This window comes from Eubalaena glacialis, chromosome 6 (genome assembly GCF_028564815.1).
Source record: "Eubalaena glacialis isolate mEubGla1 chromosome 6, mEubGla1.1.hap2.+ XY, whole genome shotgun sequence".
NCBI classification, from domain to species: Eukaryota; Metazoa; Chordata; class Mammalia; order Artiodactyla; family Balaenidae; genus Eubalaena; species Eubalaena glacialis.
In genome coordinates this window covers 110,129,690-110,146,818 of record NC_083721.1, presented here as the reverse complement: position 1 = coordinate 110,146,818, position 17,129 = coordinate 110,129,690, and positions in this window count along the sequence as shown.

Below are 17,129 nucleotides of genomic sequence, written 5' to 3'. Positions count from 1 at the left end.
TGACACCTGCCCTCAAAATGTCTTGAGGGGGGTAATGGCCAAAACATTTCAAAATGTGACACATACTTTAAGAAAACACTTTGAAGAACTAAGCTGTAATCACAGTTTTGAAAAAGAAAAAAGGACATGCCTTAAAGCTCAATTTCAACGGATTATGAGACACAAGCAAACTCAACCACAAAGCGGTATCAGCACACACCAGTCAGAATAACCATCAGCAAGACAACTATAAACAATAAATGCTGAAGGAGTTGTGGAGAAAGGCATACCCTCAACTTTAAGAGGGACGTAACCTGGAAAGAGCCCCTAATGAGAACAGAATGGAGGGGCCTTTAAAAGGTAAACAGTGAGCTCCCATATTATGCAGCAGGCCCATTCCTGGACCTATAACCTACGAAGACAGAATCGGAAAGACACAGGCAGGCAAATCTGCATTGCACAGTACTATCATAGCCAAGATATGGAAGGAACCAAAAAAGTCCACCAACAGATGGGTGGACCAGGAAGAACTTCTACATTTCGAGATGGAATTTCAGCTAGCGAAAAAATGCAACAATGCCATTTGCAGCGCCGCAGATGAGTCTAGAAGGAATCACGCAACTTGTAGTAAGTGAGTAAGCGAAAGACACATATCCTATCATATCACTTACAGCTGTTACCTAAAAATTGATACCAATGAAGACATCTCCACAGAGAAAGGCAATCACAGATTCATTAAACAAACTTATGGTTCACCAAATGGAAAGGTGTGAGGATTGGATACATTCCGATAATGGGGTTAACAGAGATATACAAACACATGTGAAATATATAATCACCAAAGAGCTACGGAATACCAAGAAAAGACTACTCAACATTGTGTCATAACCTACGTGGGAAAAGGATCCGAAGAAGAATACATATATGGATATGTGTGAAAGAACCACATCTTGCACACCTAGAACAAACAAAACATTGTAATCAAATTTGCTGTGATAAAAAAATAAAGATTAAGTGAAAAGTACGAACAAGAAGTAATGAGCCATAAACTTAAAGGGCTTTTTCCTGGCACATTGCATTCTAATTTACAACCTACAACACCACTTCCCTTAAGGCTCTGTTGCCCTAGTAACCAGGTTTGGTAAAGGAGAAATGCTGCCGCCTTGCGGCCGTTTCCCGCAAGAGCGGCTTTAAACCCACAGCTCATGGTCACTTCACAGTCACAAGGACTCGGGGCTGTAAAGGACACCTGCCCTCAAAAATCGTGCTGAGGTAGGGAATGGACAAAAAAATTCAAAACAGGCAAATCCTTCAAGAAGATAGTATGAGGAGGTAAGTTTTACTCACTCTCTCTACAGAAAAGGACAATGCATAAAAGCTCAAGCTCAGGAAGTATTAGACTCATGCAATCTAATCTACAAAACGGTTTCACCGCACACCAGTCGACTGACCATCAGCAAAAGGTCTACAAACCGTAAATGCTGAAGGGGTTTTAGAGACCTGTGTACCCTCCACCTGCTGGGGAGATGTAAAGTGGTAACAGCCAATAATGAGAACAGAAAGGAGCTGCGTTTAAAAGTAAAAATGGAGGTACCATTCAATCCAGCAGGCGCACCACTGGGCCTCTCACCTGAGAAGACCCGAATCGAGAAGACACAGGCCGCAAAAGCTGCTGCACTGCAGCCTTATTCACAATAGCCAAGACAGTGAAGCGACCAAAATGTCCATCAACTGGTGAATGGATAGAGAAGAAGTGGTCCATGTACACGACGGAATATTAGCCATGGAAAACAATGAAACACTGCTCTTTGAGGCACCACAGATGAGCCTGGAGATAATCACAAAACAGGAGGTAAGTCGGAAAGCAAAAGACCTATATCCTATGATATCACTTATAGGCGTTATCTAATAACTGACGCAAACGAACATATTTCCAGAGAGAAAGACGCTCACAAGCTTACAAAACAAACTATGCTCATCTAAAGGGAGAGGTGGGAGGAGTGGATACATTAAGATAAGTGTTACTATACGGATACAAATTCGTATTAGATACATACATCAAAAAGACCGACCATATAGCAAGGGAGGTCTACGGAACCCTCTGTAATATTTTACACGGGAAGAGGATCTGTACAGGAATAGACATATAAAATGTACAAATGAACCAGATTGTGTACACCTAGGACAAACAATATTCTAATCTTTACCCCGACTTAAACAATTTAAAAAAAACAAGAAGAAGTAATGAGACAAAAACTTACGGGGGATTCTCCTGGCACGTGCCATTCTAATTTACAACCTAGGAACACGACTTCCAGGAAGGCTCTGCTGCCCTACTACCCAGATTTGGGAATGGAGAAATGCTGCCTCCTGTGGCCGTTTCCCATAACAGCAGCTTTAAACCCATTGCTAAAGGTCCCTAAGTATTCACCAAACTTGCAGTTCTGTAAATGACACCTGCCCTCCCAAGAAAAACCGGGGGTCGAAAATCGACCCAAAAATTCAAAAGAGCGCAACCTTCCAAGAAGACAATTTCAGGAGGTATACTGTACTCACACTTTTTTCTTTTCTTTTTTCTAACAGAAAAGAAAAAGGCCTGGAAAAATGGTGAATTTTAGGAATTTTTAAAGGCATGCAAACCGAAGTTCCCAAAACCTATCAGCCCACAGCAGTCAGAATGGCCGTTAGCAAAAATGCTGCAAACAATAAATGCTGAAGGGATTGTGGAGAAATGCGTACCCTCGGTTCTAAGGGGGACGTGGTACTAGCCACTAATGAAAAGAAAATGGAGGTGCTTTGAAACGGGGAACATTGAGCTACCAGTCAATCAATCACACCCACTGCTGGGCCTATCCCCTGAGAAAACGAGAATCAAAAAGTCACAGGCTGGCAATCCTGCACTCCAGCAATATTTACCACAGCCAGCACTTGGAAGCAACGAAAATGTCCATCAACAGAGGAATGCACCAAGAAGACGTGGTCCATGTACACGATGGAATACTACTCCCATAAAAAATGTACATTAAAATTTAAAAACAAACAAACAAAAGTAAGGAGACATCAGCTTTTGAGGGTTTATCTGGGCACATTCCACTCTAATTTATAAGCGAGGAACACCACTGGTCGGGAGGTCTGTTTCCCTAGTTACCAGAGCGGGGAACGTAGAAAGGATGCCGCCCTCTGGCCGTTACCTGCAAGAGCAGCTTTAAAGCCTGTGCTAATGGGCACTTCATATGAACAAGTACTGCAGAGCTGTAAGTGACACCTGCCCTCAAAATGTCTTGAGGGGGGTAATGGCCAAAACATTTCAAAATGTGACACATACTTTAAGAAAACACTTTGAAGAACTAAGCTGTAATCACAGTTTTGAAAAAAAAAAGGACATGCCTTAAAGCTCAATTTCAACGGATTATGAGACACAAGCAAACTCAACCACAAAGCGGTATCAGCACACACCAGTCAGAATAACCATCAGCAAGACAACTATAAACAATAAATGCTGAAGGAGTTGTGGAGAAAGGCATACCCTCAACTTTAAGAGGGGCGTAACCTGGAAAGAGCCCCTAATGAGAACAGAATGGAGGGGCCTTTAAAAGGTAAACAGTGAGCTCCCATATTATGCAGCAGGCCCATTCCTGGACCTATCACCTAAGAAGACAGAATCGGAAAGACACAGGCAGGCAAATCTGCATTGCACAGTATTATCATAGCCAAGATATGGAAGGAACCAAAAAAGTCCACCAACAGATGGGTGGACCAGGAAGAACTTCTACATTTCGAGATGGAATTTCAGCTAGCGAAAAAATGCAACAATGCCATTTGCAGCGCCGCAGATGAGTCTAGAAGGAATCACGCAACTTGTAGTAAGTGAGTAAGCGAAAGACACATATCCTATCATATCACTTACAGCTGTTACCTAAAAATTGATACCAATGAAGACATCTCCACAGAGAAAGGCAATCACAGATTCATTAAACAAACTTATGGTTCACCAAATGGAAAGGTGTGAGGATTGGATACATTCCGATAATGGGGTTAACAGAGATATACAAACACATGTGAAATATATAATCACCAAAGAGCTACGGAATACCAAGAAAAGACTACTCAACATTGTGTCATAACCTACGTGGGAAAAGGATCCGAAGAAGAATACATATATGGATATGTGTGAAAGAACCACATCTTGCACACCTAGAACAAACAAAACATTGTAATCAAATTTGCTGTGATAAAAAAATAAAGATTAAGTGAAAAGTACGAACAAGAAGTAATGAGCCATAAACTTAAAGGGCTTTTTCCTGGCACATTGCATTCTAATTTACAACCTACAACACCACTTCCCTTAAGGCTCTGTTGCCCTAGTAACCAGGTTTGGTAAAGGAGAAATGCTGCCGCCTTGCGGCCGTTTCCCGCAAGAGCGGCTTTAAACCCACAGCTCATGGTCACTTCACAGTCACAAGGACTCGGGGCTGTAAAGGACACCTGCCCTCAAAAATCGTGCTGAGGTAGGGAATGGACAAAAAAATTCAAAACAGGCAAATCCTTCAAGAAGATAGTATGAGGAGGTAAGTTTTACTCACTCTCTCTACAGAAAAGGACAATGCATAAAAGCTCAAGCTCAGGAAGTATTAGACTCATGCAATCTAATCTACAAAACGGTTTCACCGCACACCAGTCGACTGACCATCAGCAAAAGGTCTACAAACCGTAAATGCTGAAGGGGTTTTAGAGACCTGTGTACCCTCCACCTGCTGGGGAGATGTAAAGTGGTAACAGCCAATAATGAGAACAGAAAGGAGCTGCGTTTAAAAGTAAAAATGGAGGTACCATTCAATCCAGCAGGCGCACCACTGGGCCTCTCACCTGAGAAGACCCGAATCGAGAAGACACAGGCCGCAAAAGCTGCTGCACTGCAGCCTTATTCACAATAGCCAAGACAGTGAAGCGACCAAAATGTCCATCAACTGGTGAATGGATAGAGAAGAAGTGGTCCATGTACACGACGGAATATTAGCCATGGAAAACAATGAAACACTGCTCTTTGAGGCACCACAGATGAGCCTGGAGATAATCACAAAACAGGAGGTAAGTCGGAAAGCAAAAGACCTATATCCTATGATATCACTTATAGGCGTTATCTAATAACTGACGCAAACGAACATATTTCCAGAGAGAAAGACGCTCACAAGCTTACAAAACAAACTATGCTCATCTAAAGGGAGAGGTGGGAGGAGTGGATACATTAAGATAAGTGTTACTATACGGATACAAATTCGTATTAGATACATACATCAAAAAGACCGACCATATAGCAAGGGAGGTCTACGGAACCCTCTGTAATATTTTACACGGGAAGAGGATCTGTACAGGAATAGACATATAAAATGTACAAATGAACCAGATTGTGGACACCTAGGACAAACAATATTCTAATCTTTACCCCGACTTAAACAATTTAAAAAAAACAAGAAGAAGTAATGAGACAAAAACTTACGGGGGATTCTCCTGGCACGTGCCATTCTAATTTACAACCTAGGAACACGACTTCCAGGAAGGCTCTGCTGCCCTACTACCCAGATTTGGGAATGTAGAAATGCTGCCTCCTGTGGCCGTTTCCCATAACAGCAGCTTTAAACCCATTGCTAAAGGTCCCTAAGTATTCACCAAACTTGCAGTTCTGTAAATGACACCTGCCCTCCCAAGAAAAACCGGGGGTCGAAAATCGACCCAAAAATTCAAAAGAGCGCAACCTTCCAAGAAGACAATTTCAGGAGGTATACTGTACTCACACTTTTTTCTTTTCTTTTTTCTAACAGAAAAGAAAAAGGCCTGGAAAAATGGTGAATTTTAGGAATTTTTAAAGGCATGCAAACCGAAGTTCCCAAAACCTATCAGCCCACAGCAGTCAGAATGGCCGTTAGCAAAAATGCTGCAAACAATAAATGCTGAAGGGATTGTGGAGAAATGCGTACCCTCGGTTCTAAGGGGGACGTGGTACTAGCCACTAATGAAAAGAAAATGGAGGTGCTTTGAAACGGGGAACATTGAGCTACCAGTCAATCAATCACACCCACTGCTGGGCCTATCCCCTGAGAAAACGAGAATCAAAAAGTCACAGGCTGGCAATCCTGCACTCCAGCAATATTTACCACAGCCAGCACTTGGAAGCAACGAAAATGTCCATCAACAGAGGAATGCACCAAGAAGACGTGGTCCATGTACACGATGGAATACTACTCCCATAAAAAATGTACACTAAAATTTAAAAACAAACAAACAAAAGTAAGGAGACATCAGCTTTTGAGGGTTTATCTGGGCACATTCCACTCTAATTTATAAGCGAGGAACACCACTGGTCGGGAGGTCTGTTTCCCTAGTTACCAGAGCGGGGAACGTAGAAAGGATGCCGCCCTCTGGCCGTTACCTGCAAGAGCAGCTTTAAAGCCTGTGCTAATGGGCACTTCATATGAACAAGTACTGCAGAGCTGTAAGTGACACCTGCCCTCAAAATGTCTTGAGGGGGGTAATGGCCAAAACATTTCAAAATGTGACACATACTTTAAGAAAACACTTTGAAGAACTAAGCTGTAATCACAGTTTTGAAAAAAAAAAGGACATGCCTTAAAGCTCAATTTCAACGGATTATGAGACACAAGCAAACTCAACCACAAAGCGGTATCAGCACACACCAGTCAGAATAACCATCAGCAAGACAACTATAAACAATAAATGCTGAAGGAGTTGTGGAGAAAGGCATACCCTCAACTTTAAGAGGGGCGTAACCTGGAAAGAGCCCCTAATGAGAACAGAATGGAGGGGCCTTTAAAAGGTAAACAGTGAGCTCCCATATTATGCAGCAGGCCCATTCCTGGACCTATCACCTAAGAAGACAGAATCGGAAAGACACAGGCAGGCAAATCTGCATTGCACAGTATTATCATAGCCAAGATATGGAAGGAACCAAAAAAGTCCACCAACAGATGGGTGGACCAGGAAGAACTTCTACATTTCGAGATGGAATTTCAGCTAGCGAAAAAATGCAACAATGCCATTTGCAGCGCCGCAGATGAGTCTAGAAGGAATCACGCAACTTGTAGTAAGTGAGTAAGCGAAAGACACATATCCTATCATATCACTTACAGCTGTTACCTAAAAATTGATACCGATGAAGACATCTCCACAGAGAAAGGCAATCACAGATTCATTAAACAAACTTATGGTTCACCAAATGGAAAGGTGTGAGGATTGGATACATTCCGATAATGGGGTTAACAGAGATATACAAACACATGTGAAATATATAATCACCAAAGAGCTACGGAATACCAAGAAAAGACTACTCAACATTGTGTCATAACCTACGTGGGAAAAGGATCCGAAGAAGAATACATATATGGATATGTGTGAAAGAACCACATCTTGCACACCTAGAACAAACAAAACATTGTAATCAAATTTGCTGTGATAAAAAAATAAAGATTAAGTGAAAAGTACGAACAAGAAGTAATGAGCCATAAACTTAAAGGGCTTTTTCCTGGCACATTGCATTCTAATTTACAACCTACAACACCACTTCCCTTAAGGCTCTGTTGCCCTGGTAATCAGGTTTGGTAAAGGAGAAATGCTGCCGCCTTGCGGCCGTTTCCCGCAAGAGCGGCTTTAAACCCACAGCTCATGGTCACTTCACAGTCACAAGGCCTCGGGGCTGTAAAGGACACCTGCCCTCAAAAATCGTGCTGAGGTAGGGAATGGACAAAAAAATTCAAAACAGGCAAATCTTTCAAGAAGATAGTATGAGGAGGTAAGTTTTACTCACTCTCTCTACAGAAAAGGACAATGCATAAAAGCTCAAGCTCAGGAAGTATTAGACTCATGCAATCTAATCTACAAAACGGTTTCAACGCACACCAGTCGACTGACCATCAGCAAAAGGTCTACAAACCGTAAATGCTGAAGGGGTTTTAGAGACCTGTGTACCCTCCACCTGCTGGTGAGATGTAAAGTGGTAACAGCCAATAATGAGAACAGAAAGGAGCTGCGTTTAAAAGTAAAAATGGAGGTACCATTCAATCCAGCAGGCGCACCACTGGGCCTCTCACCTGAGAAGACCCGAATCGAGAAGACACAGGCCGCAAAAGCTGCTGCACTGCAGCCTTATTCACAATAGCCAAGACAGTGAAGCGACCAAAATGTCCATCAACTGGTGAATGGATAGAGAAGAAGTGGTCCATGTACACGACGGAATATTAGCCATGGAAAACAATGAAACACTGCTCTTTGAGGCACCACAGATGAGCCTGGAGATAATCACAAAACAGGAGGTAAGTCGGAAAGCAAAAGACCTATATCCTATGATATCACTTATAGGCGTTATCTAATAACTGACGCAAACGAACATATTTCCAGAGAGAAAGACGCTCACAAGCTTACAAAACAAACTATGCTCATCTAAAGGGAGAGGTGGGAGGAGTGGATAAATTAAGATAAGTGTTACTATACGGATACAAATTCGTATTAGATACATACATCAAAAAGACCGACCATACAGCAAGGGAGGTCTACGGAACCCTCTGTAATATTTTACACGGGAAGAGGATCTGTACAGGAATAGACATATAAAAGGTACAAATGAACCAGATTGTGTACACCTAGGACAAACAATATTCTAATCTTTACCCCGACTTAAACAATTTAAAAAAAACAAGAAGAAGTAATGAGACAAAAACTTACGGGGGATTCTCCTGGCACGTGCCATTCTAATTTACAACCTAGGAACACGACTTCCAGAAAGGCTCTGCTGCCCTACTACCCAGATTTGGGAATGGAGAAATGCTGCCTCCTGTGGCCATTTCCCATAACAGCAGCTTTAAACCCATTGCTAAAGGTCCCTAAGTATTCACCAAACTTGCAGTTCTGTAAATGACACCTGCCCTCCCAAAAAAAACCGGGGGTCGAAAATCGACCCAAAAATTCAAAAGAGCGCAACCTTCCAAGAAGACAATTTCAGGAGGTATACTGTACTCACACTTTTTTCTTTTCTTTTTTCTAACAGAAAAGAAAAAGGCCTGGAAAAATGATGAATTTTAGGAATTTTTAAAGGCATGCAAACCGAAGTTCCCAAAACCTATCAGCCCACAGCAGTCAGAATGGCCGTTAGCAAAAATGCTGCAAACAATAAATGCTGAAGGGATTGTGGAGAAATGCGTACCCTCGGTTCTAAGGGGGACGTGGTACTAGCCACTAATGAAAAGAAAATGGAGGTGCTTTGAAACGGGGAACATTGAGCTACCAGTCAATCAATCACACCCACTGCTGGGCCTATCCCCTGAGAGAACGAGAATCAAAAAGTCACAGGCTGGCAATCCTGCACTCCAGCAATATTTACCACAGCCAGCGCTTGGAAGCAACGAAAATGTCCATCAACAGAGGAATGCACCAAGAAGACGTGGTCCATGTACACGATGGAATACTACTCCCATAAAAAATGTACATTAAAATTTAAAAACAAACAAACAAAAGTAAGGAGACATCAGCTTTTGAGGGTTTATCTGGGCACATTCCACTCTAATTTATAAGCGAGGAACACCACTGGTCGGGAGGTCTGTTTCCCTAGTTACCAGAGCGGGGAACGTAGAAAGGATGCCGCCCTCTGGCCGTTACCTGCAAGAGCAGCTTTAAAGCCTGTGCTAATGGGCACTTCATATGAACAAGTACTGCAGAGCTGTAAGTGACACCTGCCCTCAAAATGTCTTGAGGGGGGTAATGGCCAAAACATTTCAAAATGTGACACATACTTTAAGAAAACACTTTGAAGAACTAAGCTGTAATCACAGTTTTGAAAAAGAAAAAAGGACATGCCTTAAAGCTCAATTTCAACAGATTATGAGACACAAGCAAACTCAACCACAAAGCGGTATCAGCACACACCAGTCAGAATAACCATCAGCAAGACAACTATAAACAATAAATGCTGAAGGAGTTGTGGAGAAAGGCATACCCTCAACTTTAAGAGGGACGTAACCTGGAAAGAGCCCCTAATGAGAACAGAATGGAGGGGCCTTTAAAAGGTAAACAGTGAGCTCCCATATTATGCAGCAGGCCCATTCCTGGACCTATAACCTAAGAAGACAGAATCGGAAAGACACAGGCAGGCAAATCTGCATTGCACAGTATTATCATAGCCAAGATATGGAAGGAACCAAAAAAGTCCACCAACAGATGGGTGGACCAGGAAGAACTTCTACATTTCGAGATGGAATTTCAGCTAGCGAAAAAATGCAACAATGCCATTTGCAGCGCCGCAGATGAGTCTAGAAGGAATCACGCAACTTGTAGTAAGTGAGTAAGCGAAAGACACATATCCTATCATATCACTTACAGCTGTTACCTAAAAATTGATACCAATGAAGACATCTCCACAGAGAAAGGCAATCACAGATTCATTAAACAAACTTATGGTTCACCAAATGGAAAGGTGTGAGGATTGGATACATTCCGATAATGGGGTTAACAGAGATATACAAACACATGTGAAATATATAATCACCAAAGAGCTACGGAATACCAAGAAAAGACTACTCAACATTGTGTCATAACCTACGTGGGAAAAGGATCCGAAGAAGAATACATATATGGATATGTGTGAAAGAACCACATCTTGCACACCTAGAACAAACAAAACATTGTAATCAAATTTGCTGTGATAAAAAAATAAAGATTAAGTGAAAAGTACGAACAAGAAGTAATGAGCCATAAACTTAAAGGGCTTTTTCCTGGCACATTGCATTCTAATTTACAACCTACAACACCACTTCCCTTAAGGCTCTGTTGCCCTGGTAACCAGGTTTGGTAAAGGAGAAATGCTGCCGCCTTCCGGCCATTTCCCGCAAGAGCGGCTTTAAACCCACAGCTCATGGTCACTTCACAGTCACAAGGACTCGGGGCTGTAAAGGACACCTGCCCTCAAAAATCGTGCTGAGGTAGGGAATGGACAAAAAAATTCAAAACAGGCAAATCTTTCAAGAAGATAGTATGAGGAGGTAAGTTTTACTCACTCTCTCTACAGAAAAGGACAGTGCATAAAAGCTCAAGCTCAGGAAGTATTAGACTCATGCAATCTAATCTACAAAACGGTTTCAACGCACACCAGTCGACTGACCATCAGCAAAAGGTCTACAAACCGTAAATGCTGAAGGGGTTTTAGAGACCTGTGTACCCTCCACCTGCTGGTGAGATGTAAAGTGGTAACAGCCAATAATGAGAACAGAAAGGAGCTGCGTTTAAAAGTAAAAATGGAGGTACCATTCAATCCAGCAGGCGCACCACTGGGCCTCTCACCTGAGAAGAGCCGAATCGAGAAGACACAGGCCGCAAAAGCTGCTGCACTGCAGCCTTATTCACAATAGCCAAGACAGTGAAGCGACCAAAATGTCCATCAACTGGTGAATGGATAGAGAAGAAGTGGTCCATGTACACGACGGAATATTAGCCATGGAAAACAATGAAACACTGCTCTTTGAGGCACCACAGATGAGCCTGGAGATAATCACAAAACAGGAGGTAAGTCGGAAAGCAAAAGACCTATATCCTATGATATCACTTATAGGCGTTATCTAATAACTGACGCAAACGAACATATTTCCAGAGAGAAAGACGCTCACAAGCTTACAAAACAAACTATGCTCATCTAAAGGGAGAGGTGGGAGGAGTGGATAAATTAAGATAAGTGTTACTATACGGATACAAATTCGTATTAGATACATACATCAAAAAGACCGACCATACAGCAAGGGAGGTCTACGGAACCCTCTGTAATATTTTACACGGGAAGAGGATCTGTACAGGAATAGACATATAAAATGTACAAATGAACCAGATTGTGTACACCTAGGACAAACAATATTCTAATCTTTACCCCGACTTAAACAATTTAAAAAAAACAAGAAGAAGTAATGAGACAAAAACTTACGGGGGATTCTCCTGGCACGTGCCATTCTAATTTACAACCTAGGAACACGACTTCCAGAAAGGCTCTGCTGCCCTACTACCCAGATTTGGGAATGGAGAAATGCTGCCTCCTGTGGCCGTTTCCCATAACAGCAGCTTTAAACCCATTGCTAAAGGTCCCTAAGTATTCACCAAACTTGCAGTTCTGTAAATGACACCTGCCCTCCCAAAAAAAACCGGGGGTCGAAAATCGACCCAAAAATTCAAAAGATCGCAACCTTCCAAGAAGACAATTTCAGGAGGTATGCTGTACTCACACTTTTTTCTTTTCTTTTTTCTAACAGAAAAGAAAAAGGCCTGGAAAAATGATGAATTTTAGGAATTTTTAAAGGCATGCAAACCGAAGTTCCCAAAACCTATCAGCCCACAGCAGTCAGAATGGCCGTTAGCAAAAATGCTGCAAACAATAAATGCTGAAGGGATTGTGGAGAAATGCGTACCCTCGGTTCTAAGGGGGACGTGGTACTAGCCACTAATGAAAAGAAAATGGAGGTGCTTTGAAACGGGGAACATTGAGCTACCAGTCAATCAATCACACCCACTGCTGGGCCTATCCCCTGAGAGAACGAGAATCAAAAAGTCACAGGCTGGCAATCCTGCACTCCAGCAATATTTACCACAGCCAGCGCTTGGAAGCAACGAAAATGTCCATCAACAGAGGAATGCACCAAGAAGACGTGGTCCATGTACACGATGGAATACTACTCCCATAAAAAATGTACATTAAAATTTAAAAACAAACAAACAAAAGTAAGGAGACATCAGCTTTTGAGGGTTTATCTGGGCACATTCCACTCTAATTTATAAGCGAGGAACACCACTGGTCGGGAGGTCTGTTTCCCTAGTTACCAGAGCGGGGAACGTAGAAAGGATGCCGCCCTCTGGCCGTTACCTGCAAGAGCAGCTTTAAAGCCTGTGCTAATGGGCACTTCATATGAACAAGTACTGCAGAGCTGTAAGTGACACCTGCCCTCAAAATGTCTTGAGGGGGGTAATGGCCAAAACATTTCCAAATGTGACACATACTTTAAGAAAACACTTTGAAGAACTAAGCTGTAATCACAGTTTTGAAAAAGAAAAAAGGACATGCCTTAAAGCTCAATTTCAACGGATTATGAGACACAAGCAAACTCAACCACAAAGCGGTATCAGCACACACCAGTCAGAATAACCATCAGCAAGACAACTATAAACAATAAATGCTGAAGGAGTTGTGGAGAAAGGCATACCCTCAACTTTAAGAGGGACGTAACCTGGAAAGAGCCCCTAATGAGAACAGAATGGAGGGGCCTTTAAAAGGTAAACAGTGAGCTCCCATATTATGCAGCAGGCCCATTCCTGGACCTATAACCTAAGAAGACAGAATCGGAAAGACACAGGCAGGCAAATCTGCATTGCACAGTATTATCATAGCCAAGATATGGAAGGAACCAAAAAAGTCCACCAACAGATGGGTGGACCAGGAAGAACTTCTACATTTCGAGATGGAATTTCAGCTAGCGAAAAAATGCAACAATGCCATTTGCAGCGCCGCAGATGAGTCTAGAAGGAATCACGCAACTTGTAGTAAGTGAGTAAGCGAAAGACACATATCCTATCATATCACTTACAGCTGTTACCTAAAAATTGATACCAATGAAGACATCTCCACAGAGAAAGGCAATCACAGATTCATTAAACAAACTTATGGTTCACCAAATGGAAAGGTGTGAGGATTGGATACATTCCGATAATGGGGTTAACAGAGATATACAAACACATGTGAAATATATAATCACCAAAGAGCTACGGAATACCAAGAAAAGACTACTCAACATTGTGTCATAACCTACGTGGGAAAAGGATCCGAAGAAGAATACATATATGGATATGTGTGAAAGAACCACATCTTGCACACCTAGAACAAACAAAACATTGTAATCAAATTTGCTGTGATAAAAAAATAAAGATTAAGTGAAAAGTACGAACAAGAAGTAATGAGCCATAAACTTAAAGGGCTTTTTCCTGGCACATTGCATTCTAATTTACAACCTACAACGCCACTTCCCTTAAGGCTCTGTTGCCCTAGTAACCAGGTTTGGTAAAGGAGAAATGCTGCCGCCTTGCGGCCGTTTCCCGCAAGAGCGGCTTTAAACCCACAGCTCATGGTCACTTCACAGTCACAAGGCCTCGGGGCTGTAAAGGACACCTGCCCTCAAAAATCGTGCTGAGGTAGGGAATGGACAAAAAAATTCAAAACAGGCAAATCTTTCAAGAAGATAGTATGAGGAGGTAAGTTTTACTCACTCTCTCTACAGAAAAGGACAATGCATAAAAGCTCAAGCTCAGGAAGTATTAGACTCATGCAATCTAATCTACAAAACGGTTTCAACGCACACCAGTCGACTGACCATCAGCAAAAGGTCTACAAACCGTAAATGCTGAAGGGGTTTTAGAGACCTGTGTACCCTCCACCTGCTGGTGAGATGTAAAGTGGTAACAGCCAATAATGAGAACAGAAAGGAGCTGCGTTTAAAAGTAAAAATGGAGGTACCATTCAATCCAGCAGGCGCACCACTGGGCCTCTCACCTGAGAAGACCCGAATCGAGAAGACACAGGCCGCAAAAGCTGCTGCACTGCAGCCTTATTCACAATAGCCAAGACAGTGAAGCGACCAAAATGTCCATCAACTGGTGAATGGATAGAGAAGAAGTGGTCCATGTACACGACGGAATATTAGCCATGGAAAACAATGAAACACTGCTCTTTGAGGCACCACAGATGAGCCTGGAGATAATCACAAAACAGGAGGTAAGTCGGAAAGCAAAAGACCTATATCCTATGATATCACTTATAGGCGTTATCTAATAACTGACGCAAACGAACATATTTCCAGAGAGAAAGACGCTCACAAGCTTACAAAACAAACTATGCTCATCTAAAGGGAGAGGTGGGAGGAGTGGATAAATTAAGATAAGTGTTACTATACGGATACAAATTCGTATTAGATACATACATCAAAAAGACCGACCATACAGCAAGGGAGGTCTACGGAACCCTCTGTAATATTTTACACGGGAAGAGGATCTGTACAGGAATAGACATATAAAATGTACAAATGAACCAGATTGTGTACACCTAGGACAAACAATATTCTAATCTTTACCCCGACTTAAACAATTTAAAAAAAACAAGAAGAAGTAATGAGACAAAAACTTACGGGGGATTCTCCTGGCACGTGCCATTCTAATTTACAACCTAGGAACACGACTTCCAGAAAGGCTCTGCTGCCCTACTACCCAGATTTGGGAATGGAGAAATGCTGCCTCCTGTGGCCGTTTCCCATAACAGCAGCTTTAAACCCATTGCTAAAGGTCCCTAAGTATTCACCAAACTTGCAGTTCTGTAAATGACACCTGCCCTCCCAAAAAAAACCGGGGGTCGAAAATCGACCCAAAAATTCAAAAGAGCGCAACCTTCCAAGAAGACAATTTCAGGAGGTATGCTGTACTCACACTTTTTTCTTTTCTTTTTTCTAACAGAAAAGAAAAAGGCCTGGAAAAATGATGAATTTTAGGAATTTTTAAAGGCATGCAAACCGAAGTTCCCAAAACCTATCAGCCCACAGCAGTCAGAATGGCCGTTAGCAAAAATGCTGCAAACAATAAATGCTGAAGCGATTGTGGAGAAATGCGTACCCTCGGTTCTAAGGGGGACGTGGTACTAGCCACTAATGAAAAGAAAATGGAGGTGCTTTGAAACGGGGAACATTGAGCTACCAGTCAATCAATCACACCCACTGCTGGGCCTATCCCCTGAGAGAACGAGAATCAAAAAGTCACAGGCTGGCAATCCTGCACTCCAGCAATATTTACCACAGCCAGCGCTTGGAAGCAACGAAAATGTCCATCAACAGAGGAATGCACCAAGAAGACGTGGTCCATGTACACGATGGAATACTACTCCCATAAAAAATGTACGTTAAAATTTAAAAACAAACAAACAAAAGTAAGGAGACATCAGCTTTTGAGGGTTTATCTGGGCACATTCCACTCTAATTTATAAGCGAGGAACACCACTGGTCGGGAGGTCTGTTTCCCTAGTTACCAGAGCGGGGAACGTAGAAAGGATGCCGCCCTCTGGCCGTTACCTGCAAGAGCAGCTTTAAAGCCTGTGCTAATGGGCACTTCATATGAACAAGTACTGCAGAGCTGTAAGTGACACCTGCCCTCAAAATGTCTTGAGGGGGGTAATGGCCAAAACATTTCAAAATGTGACACATACTTTAAGAAAACACTTTGAAGAACTAAGCTGTAATCACAGTTTTGAAAAAAAAAAAGGACATGCCTTAAAGCTCAATTTCAACGGATTATGAGACACAAGCAAACTCAACCACAAAGCGGTATCAGCACACACCAGTCAGAATAACCATCAGCAAGACAACTATAAACAATAAATGCTGAAGGAGTTGTGGAGAAAGGCATACCCTCAACTTTAAGAGGGACGTAACCTGGAAAGAGCCCCTAATGAGAACAGAATGGAGGGGCCTTTAAAAGGTAAACAGTGAGCTCCCATATTATGCAGCAGGCCCATTCCTGGACCTATAACCTAAGAAGACAGAATCGGAAAGACACAGGCAGGCAAATCTGCATTGCACAGTATTATCATAGCCAAGATATGGAAGGAACCAAAAAAGTCCACCAACAGATGGGTGGACCAGGAAGAACTTCTACATTTCGAGATGGAATTTCAGCTAGCGAAAAAATGCAACAATGCCATTTGCAGCGCCGCAGATGAGTCTAGAAGGAATCACGCAACTTGTAGTAAGTGAGTAAGCGAAAGACACATATCCTATCATATCACTTACAGCTGTTACCTAAAAATTGATACCAATGAAGACATCTCCACAGAGAAAGGCAATCACAGATTCATTAAACAAACTTATGGTTCACCAAATGGAAAGGTGTGAGGATTGGATACATTCCGATAATGGGGTTAACAGAGATATACAAACACATGTGAAATATATAATCACCAAAGAGCTATGGAATACCAAGAAAAGACTACTCAACATTGTGTCATAACCTACGTGGGAAAAGGATCCGAAGAAGAATACATATATGGATATGTGTGAAAGAACCACATCTTGCACACCTAGAAC